This window comes from Monodon monoceros, unplaced genomic scaffold (genome assembly GCF_005190385.1).
Source record: "Monodon monoceros isolate NGI ecotype Baffin Bay Population unplaced genomic scaffold, NGI_Narwhal_1 Super_Scaffold_2, whole genome shotgun sequence".
Classification (NCBI taxonomy): domain Eukaryota; kingdom Metazoa; phylum Chordata; class Mammalia; order Artiodactyla; family Monodontidae; genus Monodon; species Monodon monoceros.
Window position 1 is genome coordinate 3795576 of NW_021703776.1, and position 26426 is coordinate 3822001.

Sequence of the window (26426 nt, forward strand, 5' to 3'; positions counted from 1 at the left end):
TCTGTGTTGTCTGTTGTAAGTTCTCATCTTTAATTTCTGTTTTACTTATTTGAGACCCACCCTTTTTTTTCTGTGATGAGTCTGCCTAAAGTTTTATCACTTTTGTTCATCTTTTCAAAGGACTGCCCATTAGTTGTATTGATCTTCTCTATTATTTTTCAGTTTCTATTTTATTTATGTCCACTCTGATTTTTATTATTTCTTTTCTTCTTATGGTGGGTTTTGTCTGTTCTTCATATTCTAGTTCCTTAGGTGTAAAGTTACATGGTTTATTTTAAATTGTTCTTGTTTCCTGGGATAGGCTTGCATTGTTGTAAACTTCCCCTTTAGAACTGATTTTGCTGTGTCCCACCAATTTTTGATTATTGTATTTCCATTGTCATTTGTCTTCAGGTATTTGTTGATTTTCTCTGAATTCTTCAGTTACACATTGATTGTTTATAGTATGTTGTTTAGACTCTACTTGCATGTGTGATTTTTGCATTTTTTTTCTTGTAGTTTATTTCTAGTGACCATACAATTGTGGTCAGAAAAGACACTTGATATGATTCCAGTATTCTTAAATTTATTGACACGTGCTTTGTTGCCTAGCATAAGATCAATCCTGGCAAATGTTTCATGTGCACTTGAAAAGAAAGTATATTCCACTATTTTTGGATGTGATTTTTTTTCCACATTAAAGCATAAATATGACATTTTCTTTTTTTAAATATCTTTATTGGAGTATAATTGCTTTACAATGCTGTGTTAATTTCTTCTGTATAACAAAGTGAATCAGCTATACATATACATATATCCCCATATCCCCTCTCTCTTGCGTCTCCCTCCCACCCTCCATATCCCACAGTTCTAGGTGGTCACAAAGCACCGAGCTGATCTCCCTGTGCTATGCAGCTGCTTCCCACTAGCTATCTATTTTACTTTTGGTAGTGTATATATGTTAATGCCGCTCTCTCACTTTGTCCCTGCTTACCCTTCCCCCTGCCCATGTCCTCAAGTCCTTATTTGTAGTGAGGTGGATGGACCTAGAGTCTGTCATACAGAGTGAAGTAAGTCAGAATGAGAAAAAACAAATACTGTATGCTAACATGTATATATGGAATCTAAAAAAAAAAAAAAAAAAAAGGTTCTGAACAACCTAGAGGCAGGGCAGGATGTGATGTTTGTATATATATCTATTGGGTCTATCTGGGCTGATGTGTCATGAAACGCCAGTTTTTCCTTACTGATTTTCTGTCTGGATGATCTGTCCATTGATACAAGTGGGGTGCTAAGTCCCTTACTATCTATGATTGTGTTACTGTCAATTTCTCCCTTAATGTTTCATAACATTTGCTTTATTTATTTAGGTGTTGCTATGTTGAATGCATATAATATTTACAATTGCTATATCTTCTTCTTGATCTGTTTATTGTTATATAATGTCCTTCTTTGTCTCTTATTACAGTCTTTGTTTTAATGTCTCTTTTGTCTTATATAACTATTGCTATACCAGGTTTCTTTTTATTTTTATTTGCATGAAATATCTTGTTCCATCCTCTCACTTCTCACTTTCAATCTATGGGTGTCTTTAGATCTGAAGTTAGTATCTTGTAGGCAGCATATGTATTTTTTTAATCCACTCATCCACATCCACTGTATATCTTTTAATTGGAACATTTAGTCAAGTTACATTTAAAGTAATTATTGATAGTTATGTATGTGTTGCCATTTTGTTTATTGTTTTCTGGTTGTATGTGTAGTTCTTTTTTGCTCTCCTTTTGCTCTCTTCCCTTGTGATTCAATAATTATTTTTAGTGTTACGTTTGCATTTCTTTCTCTTTTTTGTGTGCGTATATCTATTATAGGCTTTTGGTTTGTGAATACCATGAGGGATATATCTATCAGTCTATATATTTGTAATTATTTTAAGTCAACAATCTCTTAAGTTTGAACACATTCTAATCACCTTATTTTTTTACTCCCCTCCTTACATTTCATGTTGTTGAAGTCATACTTTACATCCTTCTCTTTTGTGTATCCCTTAACTCAACAACTTACTGCAGATATAGATGATTTTACTAATTTTGTCTTTAACCTTTCTGCTAGCTTTATAAGTGATTGATCTATTACCTTTACTGTATGCCTTTATCAGTGAAATTTTCTGTTTCTTTTTCTTTTTTTTTATTTCTAGTTGTGGTCCTTTGAAGTCAAAAAGAAGTCATTTGAACATTTCTTGTAAAGCCAGTTTAATGGTGTTGACTTTTTAAGCTCTTGATTGTCTGTAAAGCACTTTATCTTTCTTTCAAACCTGAATGATAGCCTTACTGAGTAGGGTATTCTTGGTTGTAGGGTTTTTTTTTTTTTCCTCCTTTTCCCTTTGAATATATCATGACACTCCCTTCTCCCTCTGTCCTGCAAAGTTTCTGCTGAAAAGTCAGCTCATTTTCTTATAGAAGTTCTATTGTACATAAGTAGTGTTTTTATCTTGCTGCCTTTAAGATTCTCTCTTTATCTTTAATTGTTGCCATTTTAATTGTAATATGTCTTGGTGTAGACTTTGGGTCTATCTTGTTTGGTGCTCTCTGATTCCTGGACTTGGATGTCAGTTTCCTTCCACAGGTTAGGAAAGTTTTCTTATTTATTCCAATAAGTTATCTGCTCCTTTCTCTCTCTCTTCTCCTTCTAGGACCCCTATACTGGAAATGTTAATGTGCCTGTTATTGTCCCAGAGGTCTCTTAAATGATCCTCATTTTAATTATTTTTTTCTTTTCTGCTTGTTGATTTTCACTATTTTGTCTTCCAGATCACTGATACATTCCTCTATATCATCTAATCAATTGTTGATTCCTTCTAGTGTATTTTTTCTTTGGTTTACAGTATTCTTCAGCTCTGTTTGGTTCTTCTTTATATCTTCTAATGATTTGTTTAATTTCTTACAGCATTTATCCATTCTTCTCCTGACTTTGTTTAACATCTTTGTGATCATTACTTTGACCTCTTTATCAGCTGGATTGCTAATCTACATTCAGTTCATTTTCTAAAGTTATACCTTGGTCCCTCATTTGGAACATATTTCTTTGCCCCTTCATTTTACCCAATTCCATGTTTATTTATATGTGTTAGGTAGTTTGGTTATGTTTCCAGATCTTGGAGAAGCAGCCTTAGAGTGAAGACATCCTATGGCACCAAGCAGCATGCTCCTCTCTGATCACCAGAACTATATGCACTGGTGGAGACCTTCATGTGGCTGCTTGTGCCCTGCTGTTGTGACTACTGTGGGCATGCTGATAGGAGGGGCTGGCTCCTGCCCAACTGGCTGTGAGGCTGTACATTGTGCTGTGGTTACGGGTCCAGTGGTGGGCAGAGTAGGCTACCTACACAATTGGCTGCATGGGCTGGAGAGATGCAGAGACAGTGTAGGCCTGCTTGTGGGCGGGACTGGGTCTCTGGCACTAATAGGCTGGAGGGAGCATTCCAACATGGCACTTGCCAGCACTAGTGTTAAGTTGGTAAGACAAATTCCACAAAATGTTTAATGCCTGCCTCTCCATCCCTGAGTGAATAACAGTTGCCTCCTACCTCTCCAAGAGACTCTCCAAGAACAGCAGTTGGATCCTACCCAGGCTCCTCTCACACAACTATGTACTGGAACTCAGAATGTGAGATTTTGTAATTGCCCTTTAAGAGCAGAGACTATTTCCTATAGCCTTCCAGCTCTCTGGAACATAAGCCCTGTTCATTCTGAAAACCAGACATTTTGGGGGCTCTTCTTTCCAGTGGAAGATCCCTGGGCTGGGGAGTTCTGACCCCTTGGTCCTTGGGGAGAATATCTACAACTGTGATATTCCCCCTTTTGTAGGTGGCTGATTAGGGAGTGTGGTTCCTAACTATACACTTTCTCCCCAACTTCACCTCTCTTCCTCTGTTTTCTTCTTTATGTCTTTAGCTGTGGAGAATCTTTTCTGCGGGGTGTCCTCAGAGATAGTTGCCTTGTAAGTAGTTATAATTTTGTTGGGTCTGTGGGAGGAGGTAAGCTTAGAGTCTTCCAGCTCCACAATCTTGACCACCTTCCTGATAAATATATTATTTTTAGCATAGGATTAATGTGTTGACTCTGAGTCAAGCAAATTGTGAAATTGGTTACTATGTACACTAGTTTGTAGATATGTACATTTTTTTCACTTCCTATATGCACAATTATCATCTGTGAAAAATATCTGCCTTGCTTATACTTCTCCAATTTTTAACCTTTTCCTGCCTTTTTGAATTAGCTAGAGTAATTAAAACAATATTAACTTTAAGTGATGATAGTGGACATCTTGCCTTTTCCCTAATTCAAGAGGAAGATATTTACTATTTTGCTATTTGTTATACTAGTAATGTTAGATGGTTTTGTATAAATAGCTAAAAAATGTATGGAAGGTTTATCTATTCATAGTTAGTTGAGAGTTTGTTTTTAATTGTTAATTTTATTAAATGATATTTTTCTTGAGTTGAACATAAGTTTTTTGTCCTCTGTTTAAAAAGGCAAATTGCTTTAATTATGTTTTCTGTATATTACACTAAATTGCATTCCTGGGTACATCCTTACAGGATAATATTTTACTTTACAAATATTCCTTGATTCAATGGGCTATCTTTACAGACTTTTTTGATCAAGTTTATAAGAGATATTGGCCTATACTCTCCTTTTCTTTCTTTTTTTTTTTTTTTTTCTTTGCGGTACGCGGGCCTCTCACTGTTGTGGCCTCTCCCATTGCGGAGCACAGGCTCTGGATGCGCAGGCTCAGCGGCCATAGCTCACGGGCCTAGCTGCTTTGCAGCATGTGGGATCTTCCCGGACCAGGGCACGAACCCATGTCCCCTGCATCAGCAGGCGGACTCTCAACCACTGCGCCACTAGGGAAGCCCTGTCCCTTTCTTTTGATGTCCTTTTCAGCTTTTAAAATTAATCTAGCCTCATAAATAAGTGTGGGAGTATTTACTATTTATTTTTATTCTCTGGAAAAAATTGTGAAAGACTGTCTTTCTTAAAAGCTTGGAAGAATTCACCAAAGAAGCCATCAGACCTAAACTTTACTGGTGAGCATACTTTTCATTAATGACTCAATATTTGTAAAGATTATTCAACTTTTCTAATTCATCACATGTCAATTTGGGAAAATTTCGTTTTTCAAGGAATTTATCAATTTCATCTAATATTGGCATAAAGTTCTCCATAGTATCATATTATCATCTTTTTTGTATGTTTAGTATTTACAGTGATGGTAATTAGGGTTTTCTTATTTCCTTCAGTATTGCTAGGGGCTTCTCAATTTGATTCACCTTGTCAAAGAATCAAACTATTTTATTTTTAGATTATTTTTTGCCGTATGTCTCTTTTCTACTTTTTCTGTATTTCTAGAAACTATTTTGATATTGTGTTCTCATTTTTTTCTATGTTCTTGGAGTTTCCATGTTCTTACTGTTCCTTTGTTAACTTTTTGAGGTGAAATCTAAGCTATTGATTTTCAGTTATTTTTCTTTTTTAATACATGTCCTTAAAACAATAATTTCCCTTTTAAGCACTGCCTTAAATATATTTCACAAATATTGATATGTCTCATTTTCATTTATCTAAAATATTATCTGATATCAATTTTGACTTCCTAACAGATGCAGGCTTCCCTGGTGGTGCAGTCGTTGAGAACTCACCTGCCAATGCAGGGGACACAGGTTCGAGCCCTGGTCCGGGAAGATCCCACATGCCATGGAGCAACGAAGCCCATGTGCCACAACTACTGAGCCTGCGCCCTAGAACCCATGAGCCATAGCTACTGAAGCCTATGTACCTAGAGCCCATGCTCCACAACAAGAGAAGCCACTGCAATGAAAATTATCCCCCACTCACTGCAACTAGAGAAAGACTGTGTGCAACAACGAAGACCCAAAGCAGCCAAAAATAAATAAATGAAATAAATAAATATAAAAATCTAACTGAGACAAAAATTATTGAGAAATGTACGGATTATTGTTCATACATTTGGAAAATTTTACTTCCTTTTTTATATTAATTTCTAATTTAATTCCACAGAGGTCAGAAATATATAAAGACTGATTTTAATACTTTTAAATTAGCTAAGGCTTGCTTTCTTGACCAGAATGTGATATTTTGTTAAACAACCCATATGAGTTCAAGAAGAATATTTATTCTACTTTTTGGATGTACAATTCTAATATATTTATTGGTTAAGTCAAATTCTTAAAGAATGTTATTCAAATATACTTCTTTACTTTTTCTGCTAACTTAATTATCATGGGTGTGAATATGTTTATTTCTTCTTTAGTTTTGTAATCTCTTGATCACAGAAATGTTAATTTTAAGTTATATGTTTTATTTTTATACTATTATTGTTAAATTTTTAATTTTATGCTATTTTATTTTATTTGGTACACACAAGTTTAGAATTGTCTTATCTTTCTCTCAAGTTGATGAATTAATCTTTAAGTATTACTCTTCTACTCTACTAATGCTTTTTGCTTTAAAGTCTGTTATTGGATGGTGTCTTCATGGTATTACCCACCCATTCTTTTAATTTCAACATATCTGGCTGTTTGTCTTTGGAGTAGTGTTTGTATAATTGTTATTATGATTTTTTTTTTTCTTTTCTGTATGTGGGCCTCTCACTGTTGTGGCCTCTCCCGTTGTGGAGCACAGGCTCTGGATGCACAGGCCCAGCGGCCATGGCTCATGGGCCCAGCCGCTCCACGGCATGAGGGATCCTCCCAGACCGGGACACGAACCCGTGTCCCCTGCATCGGCAGGCGAACCCCCAACCACTGCGCCACCAGGGAAGCCCTATTATGATTTTTTTAAAATCCAGTTTGACAATCTGTCTTTAATTCAAGTCTTAATTTTATTTACATTTAACACAAATGTAGTATAATTGTGAATAATTCTATCATTTTGCTATTTTAACATTATACTATAATCTCTACTATTCTTACTTATTTAAAAGTTTATAAATATTGGTACAAAATTTCATGTTTCTCCTATATGTATCAAAATATTTCTAGTTTTTAATCTAGCTACAATTTTACAATAATTATTTTGCAGGCAAAATTAAGGGCTAAAATTATCATTAATTATTGAAGCAATTTTCTTTTGAAATATTAAAAATACTTCAATTTATAGATAAGATTGCAGCATATGAGGTAAATTGGGGCATTTTCACTACAGGTTTCATCTGGAATGTTGTACTATATTTTACAATAAAAAGTACATTTGGCCTCTATTTCTTCCAAAGAATGCACTTCATTTATCCTGGTGGTTTGGCTGGCCTGGAAATACAATTGGGCCCTTCATGTACTTCTAATCACATTTGGTGGAATACAGAAAGTAGAGACAGGCAATCTGTGCATATATAGAGCTTCAAGAGCTCTAAGGAACAAGTTAATGGAAAAAATTATGTACTTACTTTACACAGTTTTGAACTTCAAGGTATGTGCAAAGGATGAATAACTCTGAAATGTAACAAGGAACAATGAAGTCCCAGACACATCCATTATAAAATCCTAAAGGCTAACCTCAAAATGGTTTCTGTCCTGCAAGAAAATGTACTGGAATTTAAAGTATGGAAATTAAATAAGGTACAAAGTTCTATACAAGTGCACCTGATCTTTCTAACAATAGAGAAAAATGAATTAACTTTGTAAATAATCTTCCTAGGATGTGTCATTTCTGAAGCTTTTTCCTCTAATCCTTACAGTAACTCCATGAGAAAAACAATCAGAAATGACAGATAAATCTTTGGATTCAAAACATTTTCTCAAAATGTTCACAATAATTTTAAAAAAACTTTCACAAAATATTGAAATATTAAGATACACATGAGAAATACAAAAGGTCAAACCTCAATATTAAGAGATAGGCACTGCATCAAGAAATAAATGGCTTGGGTATATCCTTGGGGAGTATACATGCGTATGCGCACGCACACACACACACACACACGTATATATTCATATGTATGACTAACAAACATTTATTAAGTAATTAATATTAACTAAGAATCGTGTTTAATATTTTATTTAACTTATTTATTCTTCAAAATAATCATCTAAAGCAGGAGATATTTTTAACTCCATTTGATGGAAGAGAAAAACAGGCAATGAAAATTTGAATAATTTGCCTGAGTCACGCAGGGATTAAATAAAGACCTGGAATTTGTACAAGCAAGCAAGCTTAGAGGGACTTCCCTGGTGGTCCAGTGGTTAAAACTTCACCTTCCAGTGCAGGAGGTGCCAGTTCGATCCCTGGTCAGGGAGTTAAGGCCGCACATGCTTTGCAGCCAAAAAAGCAAAACATAAACAACAGAAGCAATATTGTAACAAAATTCAATAAAGACTTTAAAAAGATACACATCAAAAAAATATAATAAATAAATAAATAAATATATGGGAAAAATGCAGACAAACAGAGGACACTCATGGGGGAAAGTCAGCACATGGTTTTCTAAGCTTTCTTTTTTTTTTAAGATAAACTTCTTTTCTTTTTAAGTCTTTATTGAATTTGTTACAATATTGTTGCTGTTTTTTATGTTTTGGTTATTTGGCCACCAGACGTGTGACCTTAGCTGCCTGACCAGGGATTGAACCCATACCCCTGCCCTGGAAGACGAAGTCTTAACCACCGGACAACCAGGGAAACCCCTTCCCAAATATTTAATTAGATTATTCTGTTCATATTTCACAGCATTTATTACTTTATCTTGTTAAAACATCTATATAATTATAGATTATATTTAAAATATGTTATATAATTATATTTAAATTATATTTAATTTAATATTTAATTATATTTAATTATATATTTAATTATATTTATATATATAATTATATATATAATTATATTTAATATATATTTATATATTAATTATATATAATTATATATTATATTTAAAATATATAGTTATATTTAAAATTATAATTATATTTAAAATATATATAATTATATATATATATTATATTTAAAATATATAATATATATATATTTATATAATTATATTTAAAATATGTTCATCTACGATTCCTTATTCTTTGTACTTGCTTACTATATCTTTTGTCAACATTTCATTTTTTGTTTGTTTGTTTTTACCTTACTTTGCTGTTTTATTTTTTCTATGTGCATGTACTGTAGGAGTAAGTAATTGATGACCTGCTCTTAGATTAATCCACTTCTATTTGTTGTCATAAGTAATGTGATTTGTTTTACTTCTTTAATCTTTTTCCATGTTTTTTAAAATGTCCTCATATATATTTTTTTCTTATTAGTGAAGTGAGCGTCGTAATTAGAAATAAATAACAATTATCTTTTTAAAACATAGTTGAATCATGGCCTGTGGGTCTGTGTTAATAATTAAACTTGTTTTTTCAGAATATGTGTGGACTGATCTATGACATTGCTTTAATTATAAACTAAGCTTTTAAATCAATTATCTATCCATCTATCTGTCTATCTCTGTGTCTATCTGGCTCTCTAGCTATCTTGCTCTTCACTGGTAGCAACCAGGCTTTGTGTGTTGATATACTCATCTGAGTCATCCAGGGAATCTCCACTTCTCCATCTGTTTGCAATGTCACAATATCTGGATGGAAAAGAATTAATGTGCTTCCTCAAATCATTTTAATTAATTTTTTTTTATGTTATGAGCTATAGGCAAAATATGTTCAACATAATATTAGCTGGGGGATATTCGAAGACAATGAAATAAACTGTATTATAGAGGTCGTGCTTTAAACAAAGAGACTGAAAAGTTATTTTTTTAAAACCTATTTCCTTATTTATTTATTTATTTATATTTTTGGCTGTATTGGGCCTTCTCTGCTCCATGCGGGCTTTCTCTAGTTGCATTAAGTGGGGGCTACTCTTGTTTGAGGTGTGCAAGCTTCCCATTGCAGTGGTTTCTCTTGTTGCAGAGCATAGGCTCTAGGCACGTGGGCTTCAGTAGGTGCAGCACCTGGTCTCAGTATTTGTGACTCGCAAGCTCTAGAGCGCAGGCTCAATAGTTATGGTGCACGGGCTTAGTTGCTCTGCGGCATGTGGGATCCTCCCAGACCAGGGATCAAACCCGTGTCCCCTGCATTGGCAGGCGGATTCTTAACCACTGTGCCCGCTGAACCACTTTCATGGGAAGTCCCATGAAAAGTCATGTTTTAAAGAAGTCTGAGAAACAGAATTCTGATGGACCAGTGAGATATGATAAACTGTTTTTAAAGTAGAAAAAGCAAATTATAATCATTAAATAAAAAGTATCATGCATTTAACTGACATGATAAGACTGCCCAGGGGGTTTCATTTGCAGATGTAAGGAAAGCTTCCAAAAGGAGCTGGCATTTGAATTGAATTTTGGAAGATGAATATTATTTCTCTGGGGATTTTCGTCTGATGTGATCGCTTGACTACCTTGAAGTATGTCAAGTGCCATCTTAATTTAGATAAATTTCTAAATAGACCTATATCAATTCAGCTATTTATTTAATTTTCATCAACACACCACCAATTTTAAATTAGATGAGTGAATTGTTGTCCAAATTGATGCTTAACCTTCCAAAACACCAGGTCATGTTACGGGTACTTTGGATGATTAAAGAAGTTCATGCTTTGTAGCATAAAATGACAGCAAGTTGACTTTTTCTTCATTGCCTTTATCTGTGAAGAGGCTTATGTTTCTTTACAAGGTTGTTAAAGTTTTACCAATCTCTGCTCACTGTGTCTTTCTCTCCCTTACATTTCCCAAGAGGAATTTAAACCATCTGGTTCTAAGAGATTGTGCACTGTTACCTTCCTAGTGCGTTCATCTTGATAATAAACAGTTATATACGAGACATTTTAAAAGCTTGCATTTGGCATCACAAATTCACATATAAGTGAGTTTCTGTTCTTTACACTAACATTTTGCAAATACCTTTCTTGTTGAAACATGCCATTGGGAAAAACAATCTGTTTTGCTAATGCTATAAGCTATTTAGAGGGTAACTTCTGTGTTTTATATGCATGGTTTAGCTTATAACTTATCATAGGGGAAGCAAAGAGATTATCTGCTCCAGTGTGTTGTTATAAATGCAGTTGCAGAAGAACTGACAGCTGACCTATTTTCTACTAACTTAAAAAAAAAAAAAAGCTATGTTAGAGTGAAGTAAGATGGATGCTGTCTTAAGTGTTGATGAATAATATGGTTAAAATTGTGGTAAGATTCCTTTAAATAAATTAGATTTATCTTTTCTTTTGATTTTTCATTCTCTCTCTCTTATTGTGTGATTTAAATTGTTGTAATTTAGGTTTTTTCTTTTTAATTTTATAACTATTTCTTTTTCTGAATGAAAATGTTAGAAAAACATGTCTGAAATGGATAATTGCAGTTGATTGCACAGGATTTTCCAGTAAGTGTTTATAAAGAATATTGACCATATCCATTAACTGAGAGATTGTCTTGACTGGCAAAGGAGAAAGTTGTTGTCAATGCAAAACCATCTTCATTAACTCTACAAATGAAAGCAAGAAGATAATAGATAACCTTGAAGTTTTCATTTATGTCTTATTCCAGGGTTTCTAAGGGCAGAGCAAAGACATTTACCCCCGATAAAATGTAGAATCACAGGCCCTCAGAACGAGAAGGGATGTTAGAGGTAAAGGACACCCATCTGAATGGTGAGCACTGACTTCGCTGTGCATCTGGTCTACACGTTGCACAGAACAGCTGAGGCTCAGGAGCCTTGATTAACTTCCCGTGTAAGCCTGCCATGTTGCACGTTTGCACTGCCAAGAGTTTTATTTTGTATTATTCTATTTGATTCTTATAACAATCTGGAGAGTTGCCTATTATTATGAACTCCCTTTGGAAGATATTGAAATGAAGACCTAGATGAAGGGATTTTCTCCAAAGCTATACTGTTAGTAAGCAGTAAAATGTAAGTTGTATGCTTACCTGGAGCTCTTCTTTTTCTCTCAACCATAATAACAAATATAAATAAATGAATTCCTGAGTAGGTACACGCTTCAGGCCCTATTACTGTGTCACAAATTATACAAAACAGGCTTAAAATAACCATTTCACTTTGTTCATAGTTTTGTTAGTGATGAAATTGAGCAGGGCTCTGGTAGGAAGTACTTGTTTGGGACCTTTTGTGTAATTTCAGTCAGATATAGGCTGGAACTGCAGTCATCTGAGCTCAACTGGGCTGGATCAAAATGGTGTATTTATCTGGCAGTGAAACAATGCTGCCCACAGGCGTGGCTCTCCACTGGGAGTAGGCATAGAGAAGTGGTTATTTATAGACCCTAAAGCACAGCAGTGTCAATGTCGCTTGGTTTCTTCCATTCTATATAGACCCTTCCAGAGAAATAAGAGGAAGCTGTATGGTATTTTACGAGCTATCCTTAAAGTTACATAGCATCATTTCCATCATTCTCAATTATTCAAAACTGTCACAAGATCACCCAGTGGCAAAGGGATGAGATGTTAATTGTACATCTTAATAGGAGGAAAGTCAAAGTACATGTTTACATTGCCAGAATGTAGAATAGAGCATTAAATTCATTAACATCTGTATTTTGTCCAGTCACCAATAATTTACTAAGGACCTATTACTCTCAAAGGAGCGTTAAAGTTATATCATTTTTCCCAGTTCTTTAGGTATATGTGTATATTTAGCCTGTTCTATAAGATTATATATCCCAGGAAGTAAATGATTGCTGCCTGATGACAAAGTGATGAAAATCCACTCTGGGGTAGTTGCCATTCTCTGTTTCTGACCATAGGCCAAAGGGTGTGTCACTGGACATGGCAAAGGTCAAATGTCATTAACATACGTAGTCTTCACATGACAGTTACAGGATCTTTCCTTTGGAGAACTTCACACCATGTCATGGATCAACAATAATGTCCTTTTTTTATTTCTTGATTACAGAGAACCTCAATTTTTTTTCAGAATGTGATCTATTTTGATGAAATTAGTTAGCTTTTGTGGTTTGACTATAACCTTCACTAATTGTTTGACCATGATGTGGAAACAATTGTTTGGCATACTCAGATAAATAAAACTCTGTGATTTATGTCAATCTTATTTTGCCCCATGTTTGGAAAAGAAATAATATTTTCTGTAAGCAAAACTAATCATAAGTACTATAAACTGTATCTACATTTGAGGGGCCATGTTGATATTGCTCCATTTCAGACCAACTGAGTACTAGGATTATTTTTTTAATCTCTATTGGTCCAGTTCATGAATCTGGGCCATCCAAAAGGATGACTGTCAGAAGAAAATAATTTTCTCTCTTTATCTCTATTAATCATAAATATTACACCTTGTATGTTGATTTCTGCAAAATCCTTTTGTATTAGTATTTGTATTTCTAGTAGTGTATTTCTGCTGTAGCTGTGTATGAAAAATGTCACCCTCCATATCAGTAAACAAAGGATTTTGCAGCCATTAAGCCCTCAGTCACTGCAGCCACCCCCAACTATGCACCCTGAGGGCATTCAGGATGGAGAAAAGCAGGATACTAGCCTTAGGTAGTTAAGATGTGTATCAAAGAAATGATTTCAATGAGCCCAGATTCATGCATCTTCCCATACATAGAAAAATGCTAAATTCATTACCTTGAGATGACTGGTTTTCTTTTTTTAACAGTACTCTTGAAGTTTCGACTACCTGGGTTTTGTTGCAAAACTCCTGTATCTCCTGGCGCCTCCCTTACCTCTTTGGAGTGATCCCCCTTTGGAGCAAACCCTGGGAAGAGGCTGTCTTCTGGGCTCAAGTCCTCAGAAAATTCACCGAATAAAACATAATTCTTAACATTTAGGTTGTGCCTTTTTTTTTTCAGTCGACATACATAGCAAATCACAAACTTAGTGGCTTAAAGCAACATGAATGTATTCTCTTATAGTTCTGGAGAACAGAAGTCTGAAGTGGGTTTCACTGGGTTAAAATAAAGGTGCTTGCAGGGCTACATTTCTTTCTGGAGGTTCTAGGGAACATTCTGCTTCCTTGCCTTGACCAGCTGCTATAGGATGTCCACAGTCTTTGGCAAAGGCAGCGATGGGTGGTCTAGCCTCCCACATGGCATCACTCTGGCACTGCTTCCCTAGTCACATCTTCACTCTGTCCTCTTCAGTCCCCTCTTCCACTTTAAAGATCCATACTTTGTACTGCTCCCCCCACCCCTGTCCCAGATAATCTAATTTAGGAGAATCTCCACTTAAAGTCAGCTTGATAATCCACCTTAGTTCTTCTTTGCCATGTAACACAAAATATTCACAGGTCCTGGGAATATGAACAGGACCACAGAGAATGGGCATTATATTCTGTGTACCACGTCTTTGTTCTTGCTGGAATATTTCAGTTCTTTTGCTATCTTTATTGTTAGAATTTATTATAAACTCAAGTCTTCCAAAGTCTAATTCACCTACTCTATCAAACTTACTTTTTTTCTAGAACCTCCCTTCCCATGGCACTTGGGTCTCACAATATAAATAGTCTAATAATTAGAAATACCCTGTAGTGAGATATAGTGCCTCAGGAATGAGAGATGCTAAAAGGATTCAAGCTTTGATTAAGTTGAATGAGATAATTAAAACATCCTATCAAAGCAGGTATAATTCTGTGATTCTGAGAGTTACATGCTGAAATCTGTATCTCTCTCTCTCTCTCTCTATCTATCTATCTATCTATATATATATATATATATATATAAAGTAAAGTATCCGTTCCTCAGCAGATGGTCTGTCCTTTAAAGGATGAGAGTTGAGTCCTACGATTCTGGATTGTAGAGAGGCTGGAAGATGTTCAAGCCTGTCTGGTCTTAGAGAATTCTTTTCCTCTAGGGTGGACCATAAGTTGTTAAGTTGATTTCAAACAGGCATCCTCATGACTCTTCAAATAAAATTGAATGTGACACAGTTTATCCTACCTGAGTTGGCAAACCTTCATGATAGAGAAAACTGGATAGGATCTCATTTGAGCCTTTGAGCATGGTATTTTCCTCAGCTAGCTCATTTTATTTAGTCAACTTGTCTTTTTTTCAGAACTGAAAGTTCTAGTATACTATAAAAGAATTGGGGCACTTAAAGAAAAATTAAATATTATTTGCCCAAATTGCTCACTTATGTTATTATCATTGCCACAGAGATGAATATTTTAAGGCAAAGTCAGAGAGAGTAGAAAGATAAGACAAACCATACTTTGCTCTCTGACAGCAGAAAATAAGTTATTCCACAGTCAGACATCATTCTACTGCTCATTTGGGTCACCCAAGTCCATCTCTTGTAAAACAACATGTTAGTTCAACTTTGGGAAGAGTTTCTGACTTATGCTTTCCTGGATGGACTAGGAACTCCATTGAAATTTATGTAAAATACCTAAGAGAAAAATAAAATGGATTTTCAAAGGGTGGAAAGAACGTGAGCAGAAATGAGAGTCAGTGTGCCTGCCTATAAATTCTGCTTCCTCTTCTTCAGCAGCTGAAGTTTAACTTTTTATCTTTTTAGTTTGTTCGAAGTAAGAAATGCTTCATTTCAATTCACTATTCCTAAATGTTCTCAGAAGAGATTGTGTCAGACTTTCTCTTTGCCCTAAAATGTTGGCCTTCTGCTACAGAATATTCTTCCCACAGCAAAGTCATTTATGTTTTTTGCAAAGTGTGCTAAGCAATTTGTGCACACATACAGGCACACTGGACACACACAACACAGGCTTTGGAAGTGAAGGAAAGACAAAGCTATGATTCTGATACCATATCTCATCTTGTCATTCTTTTCCAGTTTGAGGTTTTCTGGTTTATGTGCTAAGTTCATCTTAGTTATATATACTTTTCCTAACCCACTGAAGAATCACATTTATTTTCTCCCATCAGCTTACAGCACAGTCAGCCACAGTGAAGATGGAATTATCCTGTCAGAAATTGTAACATTAAATTACTCTAGGGAAGCATGCAGGTGCAAGACATGTTGTCTTTTAATGCAAATTCGGGGATTCTAATCCAAACACAACCTCACTGCATATCTATCATGCAGACTAAAAATAAAACTGATACATTCATGATTTTATGCCTGTGTATGTGTATTTAAATTTAACTCAGCTAAAAGCATTACTTCCAGATAAGAATAGAAATGTCTAACATTTTTTAATCTTGTTGATTTACACAGTAGCCATTCCCTAAAGTACATTTAATATCACTTAATACTTTTCCTAAGTGTTTTCCAAAATCAGAATATGAAATTCAACCAATTATATTCAACAGTAAAAAAATCTGACAAATGTTGCCATAAGAAAAATTATTCAGGGGGCAGTGGTTTATTTTCTTTGAACACCATTTATTTCATTTATAGATTTTTTTTCTTCAAGATGAGAAATATACTTACAGTGTTTATGAAATTGTAAAAAAAAAATCCCAAATTATACTCACAACTCATTGTTTTGTTATAAATCTCACTTGGCAAAAACACTGAGACATCTAACTGAGGATTCCTTATACTTCTCCTTCTCTTATTGATATAAGATATTCAATATTAGTTATATGAAACCATCCCTTAGAAACTCAAGGTTTAGAAAAATATTCTAGCATGACTATCTAGGAATCACTCCAGATTGTAAAAAAATATAGATAATTCATGAAGTCAGCATGTATTTAATCCTGGTGCAAACTGCAACTTCTCCTGCAGACTTTACCCTGAAGTTAAATGAGGAAACTTGAGATATGTTTGTTTGTTTTGTTTTATTTTGACCACAAAGGATATATTCACCCTCTCCCTCTAGGCAGAGTCAAAGTTAACTGGGAGAGAAATGCAGTTCAGCCTTCACAACTCAAAATGGTGATTGGCAAAGGAAGGGAGGATTTGAGAAAATGAGTGTCACAAAAGTAAAGGTTCAAATGAGGTGTGTGTTTGTATGTATATCTGATTTTGCAAAGGGGATAACCTATTTAACTATAAGAGAGAGGGAAAGGAATTTTAATTTAAGTGTCTCCTAAACTCCCAGAACAAGAAGGTATGTTCAGAAAAAATTAAAAACAATTAATAAATAAGATGCAAAATTCATTTGCAACAAAAATAAAGACTGATACATATTACTATATCAATATTAAAAGAAATAACTTTTGTTCATTAAAAGAACCCTAAAGAAGGTGAAAACAAAGGAATTCATAGGAATAAGGAAAACAGGGTACAGAGTAAGAGTAACTTTAGAAGAGTGGGAAGAAAGAGATTATGCTGCTGGTTTGCAGTATACCATTTTATGGGAAAATTTTATATTTTAATGGTCCTAGTTTTCACTTAGATTTTAGGTTCACAGGAGCTTGTTACATTTAAAAAAAATAAAATCAAATAAATAGGAGCAAACTTTACATATTCTAGTAATAAGAATGTGGGATAGACAAGGAATTGTGTTTATCCCCAGTTCCTGACACTGAAGTCAATAAGGAAAGACATAAATCAAAGGAAATAAAATGAATCAAAAGGCTTTTACATCATGGTTCTGTCAATAATGCTGATAATCAGTAAGTTGAACAATAAATATGAGAACATTACTCAGAATATTGCACAAAGAGATAAAGATATGAAAAGTATGAAAGAAAGTCAAGAGGAATGGGGAAGAGGATGAGAAGTCCTAACATATATTGAATTGAGAGCAGAAGGAGAGGATGGAGATAAAGGGGGAGGTCATATCCAATGGGATAAAAATGGTGAATTTTTCCAAACTTGATAAAATGCATGATCTTCAGATTGAAGAAATACATTAAATTCCAAACAAGAAAAAATAAAATAAATCCTCAGAGAGAAGTTGTAGAATATCACAAACAAAGAGAAAATCCTTTTCAGTAAAGAGAAAGAAGAGGGAGAGACTTTCACAAATAAAAGGGAAAAAAAAATAGACATTGAGGGAAAATAAAAAACAAAAACAAAACACAGCTAATTACTGAAGATTCTCTATTTTCATTAGTTTATTTTTATGTATTAAGACTTTCTAAATATATAAATTTCCACAGTTTACTCAAAGAAAACATGAAAAAAATATGCTTAAGGCTAATTAGTAATCCAGTCAAAAAAACTATAAAACTAAAAGCACCGGGTGCAAATATTTTAAGTGAGTTTCTTTTTCTACACTTTTAATTAGTAGATATTGATTGTGCAAACTCTTGCAGTAAAGATAGAAAGCCTCACAACTAACTTATGGTACCGAGGCAAATGAGAATTCTCGTACACTACATTGGGAATGTAAATTGACACATTTGCTTTGGAGAAAACTTTGCATTATCGAAGAAATTGAAAATGCATATAGTCTACTATCCAGGCATTTCCTCCCTAGATACACCCTGTATGGAAACATTCACACTTAGTTAAGAAGGATGATTAGCAGACATTTGGTTCTGTCCAAACTGTCCTTAAGTTATTTGGTCCATAATATACCTGGTCCAAGCCAAAATGTCCTTGAAATTTGATCCTATCCAAAATGTTCATGAGCATATTTGGTCCATGCCAAATAGTTTTGGACAGGACCAAGTAAACATCAAAGACCTTTTGGCATGGACTAAATGTCTTATGGACATTTTGGAAAGAACCAAATGTCCTGCAAGAACAAACACACATATGTAAGGTGGTTTATTTCACCATAAACACAATACATTGTAAACACATTGTAAACATCCCAAACATTGATGAAAATGGGGGTAGATGTGTAAATTGTCAAAAGTTATAAAATGTAAAACTATACAGAAAATTAAATACACAAAGTGATCCTGTATCAACAGTGTAAATCTAAAGAACATAATATATTAAATAAAAAGCATTTTTGAAGGGATTGTGTACAATACAATCACACATGTGAAGATTTTTACTATTCAAAAAGTCACTAATAATTTTTGTGCATGCATGTATGTGTGAGATGAAAGAGAAGATTATTATCCAACCTCAGTAAAATGATTACAAATGTGACCAGAACTGTGGAAGAGCAAGTTTGATGAGGATGCAAAAGAGACTGTGCCACCAACAGTACTGTAACATTTTATAACATTTCATAGCATTCTTTATAAAAGTTACAAGAAACACATATAGAAAAGAGTTAACATTGGCTAAAAATATTCTCTAAGTTTGAGATATGTCCTAAAAAGTTTTTACATATCCCAACATTATACATGCTTAATATACTCTTGGCTCTTTTTTGAAATTATGGTGATAATGTTTAATTTTAATACTATTATTTGATACAATAAGAAATGGTCAACTCTATCTTGTTATCAGCATTCTTCCCCATAAAGTTACTGATCCATGTAGTAAAAATGTTTGAGAACCATTAGTGTAAAGCATGTTATTTATAGCCTCGAGGAAGCATTTTAATAGGCAATGGTTACTAATGGGGTATATCCCTGGGCAATCTTGCAAATGAAAATCCATAAATTTCTCATTACATCATTTGGTGAGTGAAATATGAACAGTGAGCATCAGTCACAGAAACAAAAAGTACTGTTTATGTTTGCTTGTGAATTTTACTTGTTGAGTGTTAATTTCATGGATACTACACCTTACATTTGCAATATTTAATGCCTGAATATATTTTATACATGAAGAAGAAAATCAACTCTCAACTCCTTTGCAAATGTTTAATTCTTTTTTTTTAGTTGTGCTTCATCTAACCCAGAATAGTATTGTTTTGTGTTCCATTGTTTCTACAACATACTTTTTTGACATTCAACCTTCTATTACTTCAAGTATTATGAGGATTTCATTTCTGTTAGCTTATTTAACCTTTTCTCCTCCTCTTCATTCTTTATCGCCCATTCTCTCTCTCTCTCTCTCTCTCTCTCTCTCTCTCTCCCTCCCTTCTCCCTCTCCCTCTCCATCTCCCCCTCCTCTCTATATATATCTGTAAAGATGATCACTTCTTTGAATGCTAGAGATATTACTTTCCCCAAAAGAACTGCCTAAATTTTCCTGAGTAGCAGCTCTAACACAGACCAAACCTGCCAGTCATTTCAAATGTACTAACAGGGGTGTGATGCTTGAACAAGAATAGATCAAGAACTGGAACAAGTAATGATATGTGATTCTGGACAGCAAAACGTAAAGGGGAGCCAAAACCAAGTTATCAATAGTTAAAGACTGTTGATCTATAACAATAAACAAAGGAGAAGTAAGTCATGGTTACCACTTGCCCAGTCCCAACTATTTGCCCCAAATATGTAGACTCAATGCATACTTTTTGAATGTATGTAGGTAAGGTTCAATAATACATGGATTACAGCATTCAGAAAATATGTTGAATTGTCTTTTTTTTTAACTGCACTCAATTGCTACTTGAAAAATGGTGAAATTATTTCTTTTTCTTCCCAATGAGAAAGAAAATGGGGTGCCAAATACAGAGATTTTTATGCTTTTACAGATGATTTCTGCTCACTGTGGAAGAGCATCTAGACCAGACATGTTGACCCAGACTACCTATAGAAGAAGCTGATAGACAACCATTTGGTCTGTGATGTCTCTGCCCAAGTAGAGTTGAGATAAACATTTGTGACATTCAAAACCTGCAGAATTACAATGCTTCTCTGTGTATGTCAGGCAAAACTCTCAGTGCACATCTGGAACACAGGACCCACTGCAGATCGAGCATCCATACATGCACTATGGAGCAGAAAGAAAGTGATGTCTGCCACCTCTATTGTTTCCCTCTGCTTTACAAATCTCAATGTAGTCAGTCATGTCCTCTCTTAACATCCCTCACATTGTGAGGAAGCTGAAAGAGCATGGAGTGTGGGTGGTACTACTTAGAAATCTTTAAGGAAACAAAATACATCATCAGTAAAAAGGACATAATTGTAACTTCATTATGTGTATGACTTTGTGAGGATTATGGGAAATGTGTACATGGGATATTCAGTAAGAACCTGATGCATAATATGTGAAAATCTGAGTCAGACTGTAGGCTCAAAAAATAATAATTTATATTCTTGTCTCATTCAGCATTTTAAACCCTCTGAAATTATTTCAGAGAACAGTTCCTGTATGTATTTGAGGGTTATCCCAAGTCTCCTAGTCCAAATGTTTTCACTATTTTATTTCAATTTCTGCTCTGTGATCACCCTCAAGTTTAGCCATGTAAGCAATATGGTCTCTGCCAGTTTTTTCTTGACACTAGAGCTCTCCACTGTTATAATATTGCCCTTGTCAGCTTGACTATCTTTCATTATCTGCGTTTTCCATATAATATGTTTGAGCCACACCTGTGAGAGAAAGCTATAATAGACTCTTTGTCTTCTTCTCTAAAAGCTAATGGTAAATTTGGACTTTTCCTGCTGCTTTTCAAGTTTTTTCATCTCTTGAGACAATTCTAGTTAATGCCTGTTTTCCCAGCTTCTCACATAGTTAGGCTATGTTCTAGTTGGTTTTGTTTGTTTGTTTGTTTTAATTTGAGTAAGTATTATTACTTACCTTAAAAATATCTGGGTTTTAGAATTCTATTTTGTACTTCTGGCTTTCTTAATGGTGTTATCTAGTGGCATGTGTGATTTAAATGTATTAAACAGAGTTCCACAATTAATAGTCATATCAATCATGAAGGAATCAGTGATGCCCAGTTTTTCTTTATAATCTTTACCAAGAGTCCATAGCTAATGACTGGGAAGCAAGATACTTGCTGATAAAGAGGCATTTGACACTAGCCTCTGGTGAACAGTTAACTCATATGGTTTGGGGTGATAGTGGAAGAAGTATTAGATGCTTCTTGCTGTATGGTATATTTGGAATGTGAGCCAGATTTTATGTGGTCTATCAAGGCTGGCAGGATGAAGGAGACTGTCAAGGGGTCTGTGGAAATTACACATCAGATGTGTATAAGTATTGGAGGTAGAGACTGAAGCGTCTTGCCATTACACATATAGAGAGAAGATTGGAAGCCCTTGCTGCAGTGTTTTTGCAGTTTATTATATTTCAATATTGCATGAATCTGTAACTTTTCATTGTCTTAATTTGATAATGTTCTTTTGTTTTGCAATAAACCACTTCAATGACAATAAATCAAATAAAAAGTAAGATAACACTTGAAAGTTAAGTACTAAATTTTCTACAGAAACTTGTTGATTCGACTGTTATTTGCATGAAGATTGTTGACATGTACCATCCAGCAGAGAAGACAGTTCTGTAACAGAAGCCTAAGCATCTATGGAATGTCTGTAGTTAACTTAAACCAGAGATGATTGATTTAACTTGAGCAACTGCAGACGGTTCATTTACATATCACTCTCTGAAGTGTGACTTTTCATTTAGATCAAATGAATATTCTTCCAAAATAAATTCACACATTTTATATATGTGTTTTTTTCTTTTTTTTCTTTTTTGACTATGAAGTAACATGACTCTTTCAATGCATTGCTGCCTTTAGCAAGTAAGGAACTTCACAAACTGTAAAAGCAGTATCTGTTTTAACCACACTGTCATTAGATGCTTCAAATAGAAAATCAGTAAAGTAAGTTCCAATAGGGATGTGATTTTTTTTCCCACCAGATTCATGGAATAAAATTTCATTCTCTCAAAGATGAGATATCTGAGATTATTTTGCACATTTTTTTTAAGTTCAGTAAAAGGTAAATAAAACTGTCCAGTGAGGGAGCATAACCTTGGGAAAGGCATCTACCTTTGGCTGAGAGCAATTTCTCAGGAGGCACTTATCTGTGAGTTGTCAACTGTCAGCTGTCAGCTGTCTGCAGCCAAGATTACTCCCAACTGTAAAAAGCATTACCTCAATTGTGAATGGGGTTCCAAATTCACGAGAGCCCATGTCCTGTGCTATTTGGATTTACTCCTTTCTTGTCAAAAGACCATCCATGGAATGGGAGAAAGTACAGAATTTGCAAATCTTATACTTGGTAAGAGTCTTGTAACCAGGATATAAAAAACCCTTACAATTCAATGCTAAAAGAGAAATAACCCGATTAAAAATGGACAAAAATAACTGAATAGACATTTTTCAAAAAAGGTATACAGAAAGTGTCAAGGAAGCACATAAAAAGATGCTCAATATCGTTAGCTACCAGGGTAATGGAAATCAAAAGCATAAATAAGATATCACTTCACACCCACTAAAATGGCCGTAATCAAAAATTGAGACAATACTAAGTGTCGTTAAAGATGTGGAGAAATCAGAACCCTCAGACACTGCTGATGGCAATAGAAGAGTTCCTCAAAAGGTATTTACTTATATGTATTTACCATATGACCCAGAAATTCCACTCCTAGTTATATGCCCAAGAGAATTTAAACTGTATGTCCAGACAAAAACTTGTACGCAAATGCTCATAGTAGTGTCATTCATAAAAGCCAAAAAGTGACAACAACCTAAATGTCCCTCATCTGATAAAAGGGTAAATAAAATTTTGTATAGCCATACAATGAATGAGATATTTAATGACAATAAACTAATGAAGTATTGATACATGCTTTATGATGGATAAACCTTCAAAATGTTATCCAACGTGAAATGGGCAGAAGATCTAAAGAGACGTTTCTCCAAAGAAAACATACAAATGGCCACGAGGCACATGAAAAAATGCTCATCACTGCTAATTATTAGAGAAATGTAAATCAAAACCACAATGAGGTATCACCTCACACCAGTCAGAGTGACCATCAACAAAATGTCTGACCATCAACAAAATGTCAAAAAGACTAAAAAGAGAACTACCATATGACCCAGCAATCCCACTACTAGGCATATACTCAGAGAAAACCATAATTTAAAAAGATACATGCACCTCAATGTCCACTGCAGCACTATTTACAATAACCAGGACATGGATGCAACCTACATGCCCGTTGAGGGATGAATGGATGAAGATGTGGTACATATATATACAATGAATATTAGTCATGAAAAAGAATGAAATAATGCCAGTTGCAGCAACATGAATGGACAAGGAGACTATCAAACTAAGTGAAGTAAGTCAGACAGAGAAAGACAAATATTATGCTATCACTTTTACATGGAATCTAAAAAAAAAAAAAAAAAAAGATACAACGAACTTATTTACAAAACAGAAACAGGCACACAGACTTCAAAGACAAACTTCTGGTTACCAAAGAGGAAAGGTGGGGAGAGGGATAAACTAGGAGTTTGAGATTAATATATACACACACTACTATATATAAAATAGTCAACAAGACTTACTTTATAGCACCGGGAACTCTGCTTGATATTCTGTAATAACCTATATGGAAAATAATCTGAAAAAGAATGGATATGTGTATATGTATAACTGAATCACTTTGCTGTACACCTGAAACTAATACAGTATTGTAAATCAGCTATACTCTAATATAAAATAAAAATTAAATTATAAAAAAGACCACGTGTTGTAGGATTTCATGAAATATCAAAATAGCCAAATCAATAGAGACCACACAGTACTGCCTAGAGATGGGAGAGTTGAGTGAAATGAGTGTTGACTGCTGATGGGCATGGGGTTTCTTCTGGGGGTGAAGAAAATGTTCTAAAATCAGTTGTGCTAAAAAATAATAATAAATAAAATAAATAAAATCGGTTGTGCTGATGGTTGCACAGCTCTGTGAATACACTAAAAAATTGATTTGTACACTTTAAATGGATTAATTATATGGTATGTGAATAATATCACAATAAATCTGCTTAAAGTGTTAATTTATTCTTTAATCAAAGTGTTCAATGAGTAGAGTGGTGCAATATTTAGCTTTTAAAGCTTTTGAATATTGCAGTTTTAAAAACACAACTTACAAACAATGAGACCTACCTGACAGAAACCAGAAAGTATAAAACATCAATAAACTTACAAAATTTAATATTTAAATTATAGAATTATGCTTTAGAATATCTTGAATTGCATGCATATTCTTCTGATAGAACAGCAATATTTAACTAGTTAAATTGTTCAAATGAGTAAACCTACAATCTGGAAGCATCTCAATTTGAATAAATATTTAAAAGAATAACTGAAACACATTTTTCATGAGGTTTATCTTGTAAAAAGTATTTCTTGAAAATGTAATTCAATTACTGACAAAAAAGTACATAATATGACATTTTTGGCTGGAATACTTATAAATTTTAATTAAAAGAAAACATTACAATTGAAAGGATCCTCCAAAAAGCTGAATTTGCTATAAACTTATAGAACGTCTATTTTCTCAATCCAAAATATATTATATTTTAAAGAAGACAAAGTTGAACTATGTCAAAAATTTTAAATTTATTAGCTGAATAATGAAACTTTGAATTAAACAGAAATGTTATGAAATTATAATCATAAAATTGAAATGCAAGATTATAGAATTAAAAAAAAATCAGTGACAGGGTGTTAATCTATATCTATATCTATGCATCTATATATAGCTAAGAGACTAAATTAATTGTATACCAAGTATATATTCTGTTATTTTTCATATTCAGAAAAGTAAATATAAATGAATTTTTAAAATATTTGGATTCGATATACATGGATATATGTTCTCTTCATTCTTTAGAAAAATGTTTTGTAAAAACATTTTAAACTAAATGCTCTTGAAGGGCCAACAATATAATAGCAATGTTTCATTGATGTACAAATGATCGTTTAAGAAAACATATAACTTGATTTTAGTGCCTGCCTTCCCTCTACCTCAGGTGGCCACCTTCAGCTGATCTTGTTCCCCGGCACCTGGAATTGTTTCCCCTCCGTTACCAGTCCTGCCCTTCCTAGTTCTCCTACTCAGTTGGTATGGACCATGCTTATCCCATGACAAGAAAACTATAGCTCCTCTACTTGCGATCCCATAAAGTTTTCCATATTATATGATATTGCTTATATGTGGAATTAAAAAAAAAGGGGTACAAATGAACTTATATACAAAGCAAAAATAGAGTTACAGGTGTAGAAAACAAACTTATGGTTACCAGGGGGTATGGGGGGAGGGATAAGTTGGGAGACTGGTATTAACATATACACACTACTATATATAAAATAGATAACTAATAAGAACCTGCTGTATAGCACAGGGAACTCTACTCAATACTCTCTAATGGCCTGTATGGGAAAAGAATCTAAAGCAGAGTGGATATATGTATATGTATAACTGATTCAGTTTGCCGTACACCTGAAACTAACACAACATTGTTAATCAACTAGACTCCAATAAAAATTAAAAAGAAAGAAAAAAACTCTCTCTGCCTATATCTGCTTCTTTCAGTCATGGGGGAGGGGGCAGGTGGTACAACGTAACATTTCTGTTTTCTTGATCCAATGACTCCTGCCTCCTCGACAATCCTCTTCAGTCAATTATCTCCTCTTTGACTACATTTTGTACTATCCTCTTCTCATTTACTGACTTCTTCAGATATGCTCAGTTTTCTTTATTCAAAAAACTAAAAGACAAAAACAAAAAAAAAAAAAAACAAAGAAACAGCACTCATC